Source organism: Elephantulus edwardii, unplaced genomic scaffold (assembly GCF_000299155.1).
Source record: "Elephantulus edwardii isolate Elephantulus edwardi_28Jun2011 unplaced genomic scaffold, EleEdw1.0 scaffold00004, whole genome shotgun sequence".
Taxonomy (NCBI): domain Eukaryota; kingdom Metazoa; phylum Chordata; class Mammalia; order Macroscelidea; family Macroscelididae; genus Elephantulus; species Elephantulus edwardii.
In genome coordinates this window covers 3250757-3254837 of record NW_006399754.1, presented here as the reverse complement: position 1 = coordinate 3254837, position 4081 = coordinate 3250757, and positions in this window count along the sequence as shown.

Sequence of the window (4081 nt, the reverse complement as noted above, 5' to 3'; positions counted from 1 at the left end):
ACTGGAGTAATGGGGGTGGGTGTGTCAGAGACAGTGCAATTGGCACAGGACAGAGCAGAGTTTAGGACTATTGTACATAGGGTCACTATGAGTCACAAGTGACTCGACAGCACATAACAACAGCAACAACATGGGATATTCAATATTCTTCATCTGTACCATAATTCAAATGCACCAATTCTTCTTGGTCTACTTTATTCACTGTCCAACTTCCACATGCATATGAAGCAAATGAAAATAGAATGGCTTGGGCCAGGTGCACCTTAGTCTTGAAAATGACATCCTTGCTCTTTAGCACTTTAAAGCCAAAAAATTTTAAAAATTGGGATTTCTATCAACTTTCACAGTCTGAAATGTATTGAACATACAATCAAGATGCAGTAATAATAATGGTGACAAAACAATTGGGAACAAACAAGTGCTGGTAGTTACAAAATATGGCCTTAATGACAGAAATTAGGCTGATTACATAAAGAGATTACACATAGAATTTGGTACAATCAATCATTTATACACTGCAAATAACTTTTAAAAAAGCCTCTGTAAAGCCACTATACTCATGGATCTCACTTGATGGAATACATGGGAATAAAGTATATCAAAAAGGATGAGGATGGCAGAGGATACAGCAGTATCCGGCTAGTTCCAAGACAGCAACAAGACAGGATTTTCTAACACTCTATTAGTAAAATTGCTTCTTTAGTCATATCTATTCCTAGGAGTCCACTGTAAAGAGTTATCTCAAAACTATTCTCAAGGCAGAAGCCATCAAATCTTCTGTTTTTTGATAAGGACAAATATTGTGTGGGAACAGATGATGGTATCCTACACAAGTCAGATCTCAAGAAAAGGAAAGTCATGAATGTTAAAATCCCTGCCATTTGGAAAGACGACTTTTAAAACTTTTAAAACTCATGGATTCCAGATATATCAAGACTTCAAAACCATTATTGTAGAATGAGTATAAAGTTGGGGGGGGGGGAGAGGGAAGCAGAGGGATGAGGATGTGTGTGTGGGGGGAATTAATCATGGGGCTGTATAATTTGATGGGGGAGGTAAGAGAAATTGAAAGGATCTGTTCTGGAAAACAGCGTATTTGAATTTTGTAAATAAACAATAATAAATAATAATAATAATAGAATACTATACCAATGAGAGAAAGTGTTAAACTTCCTAATCTATACCTTTCAAAATTTTCATATTATTATCCAAAACAAATATTTTATCTTTGATTTAAAAAATTAATATGGCATTAAGGCTCTGCTTTAGACTGCCCTTGTTATATACAAACAATTCTCACTGATTTCCTTTCTCTTGATCAGAGATTTTTGGCTTAAAATCATTTTATCACAACTAGGCTTGGCATACAATCTTCAACAGAGATTTCTCAGTCTTTAAGACCTGAGACACTACCCTGTTTGATAGAAGCTCACTATATAATTTCTTCACTTTGCCTTACTTTAGCACTGTGTGGAGTAGGACCACATTAGAGGAACTATCTGGTTGTCATGTCATTCTCACTCACTTGATGCTGTGGACTCCAAAACCACTCACAGCTGATCTTCCACTGAGTTTCTGAGGCTGTAAATCTCATAGGATGAGATGGTGTTAATTTTAGTTTTTCTTGTCTTTGATTTTTTTATCCCCACTATCCTTTATTTTGGATAGGAAGACGCAAATGGTGTCTCTTAAATGGCCATGTAGAGTCAAGGATATTTTGCTCAAAATGTTTTTCCTATGACTTTGACTTTGCCACATGGGTGAGTGGGGTAATACAACTAGCTAAGAGTATGTTAGTCTATCCACAAAGAGACTGGATAGTTTCATCAACAAATTAAATTAATTCAGTGGCAGAAATCTAGAAATATCAGAACCAGCAAAGAAGCAGAAGAGAATTCTGTGAATATCCTTTGGGGCCAAAGATTCCTGTGCCACTCAGATCAAGGCTTATAGAAAGCAGCAGCAACAGTTACAGTAGAAAACCAGAGACATTATGCGAGGCAGAGCAGACCTTGGGACTGCTACCCCATGGAACCAGAGCCTTTTCACCCAAGCTTGCTGGAGCACTAGGAGGGACTTTAATTGGAAAGACAAGGCGAGCTTTGTAACACTAGTCTAAAGCCACAAAACTGGAGATTGAAGGACCTGTGAACACATTTCAGAAGCCGTCCTGGATGAGAAATTGTATCCTATTGCCAACCTGAATTATAACCTGCTAATGTCCCTAATAAACTCTGTAATCATGAGGATATTTCTGTGAAGTTTCTGAAGTTGTTGCAATGAAATTCAGACTCAGTAAATAAGTAGAACTGGTGGAAAAATTAATACAAATAGGTCAAAGTGGTATGTCTGACCTTATGGTAATTAGTTTTGTGCTGTGGATATTGTTGATGGGGACAGTTCCCTGTCATGGAATTAGTAGCAGTAAGTCTTGGCCATCTTCGTGCTAACTGTAATTTTTTTTCTCTGCCTACACTTTCACAGGCCACTAGCAAGCTTTTAAGAGTCCAGATGCTACCCATTAAAGTAGAATGCAAAATATTGTCTTTAGAATTATGTTCTACAAATTGATGTTGATATCCTCCAAGGATCTCTTTCATAGTATTCTGAGAGACAGCTGCACTTTTATCCCCCCGGGTTAAAATAAGTATCATCAAGAATAAAGAACAGTAAATTTTACGTATACAATTCAATGACATTGGTTATGTTCTTCAAGTTGTGCCATCTTTCTCCATATTCTTTTTCAAATTATTTCACCTCATTAAAAACTCACTGAGTATGGTGGGATGCTTATTTATTTTTATTCTTTTTTTTTTTTAATTGGGTGGATCTTGCTGAGAACTCATCCAGATGGAATAAGTCAGATCCGTGAGGTTAATCACGGTTAGGAACTTGAAGAAGATCAAAACTTTCCATGTAGATTTACCTGGCAGGGGAGATACCATGATCACGAAGGTTGTGGTTTTTTCAGGTGAGGCTTATCCATTGCACTCCCGAAGTGCTGACCTCTGTGATTTCCCCAAATATGGGAAACTTGATTGCATAATTTGTGGTAGTGAGGGACTCCGTTCACACTTTTTCCTGTAGAAAAAATATAAAAAAGGAAAAGAAAAACTCATCATATAGCAGAATTTTAAACTTTCTCAGTACTAAAAGGTAGTTCTTAAACATTATTTAATGTCAGCCTTGATTAAAACTCTAGAGATGTGGTTGTGTCATCAGAACTGGACCACATTTTGGACAATCAGTAAACTGAGGAAACAAGTTTTTTAAATGTCAAGTGATCATCAAGAGCGTCCAATTTCAATTTTCATACCTACTAATTGTAATTTTTATTGTACAAATAATACATATTTATTGAAAAAATTTTCCAAAAATAAGAAAAAGTATTTGTTACATACTGAAGTGCATCTCCCCAAAATACTTACGACTTCTCCCTGTCTCTGCGTATGTAACACTATTTTGAAATAGTTTTCCCTTTCATGTTAGTTAGGTCAGACCTGATTCGTGTGCATCCCAAAGCTAATCCTTTCTAGACAATAAAAAGAGCATAGTAGACACAGAAGCATGTAAAATCTGAAAGTCTAGGAGTGCCAAGGAACTCCCAAAGCAACTAACAAAGAAAAACCTCCCTCATAGCCACACCCTGAATTCAGACTTCTAGTGTGCTGAAAGATGGTACAATCAACTTTATAAATACACCCACTTATGGTATTTGTAGGAAGATTTGGGGCCTAATAGGTAAGTCATTGCATTGTCCCCTCAAAAGTCCATGGTGTGACCCACCAAATACTCTGGAGGAGAAAGATAAGCAATCTCTTGTGTCACTTACAGGCTGAAAACCTCTATGGGATCAGCTATGAGTTGGTCCTGACTGTCTGATACTTCTCTAAATCTGAAAATTCACATTGAGACAGACTAGGAAGAAGGATTGGCCATCAACTTCTGAAATAGCAGGCCTCTGAAAACCCTATGTACAACAGAACACATTTAGATAACAGAAACGGCAAAGGAGGTTGAGTTTTCAAGTATGGCAATACAAAGGAAGAGGAACAGTTGTAAGCAGACACTGGTGATTGGG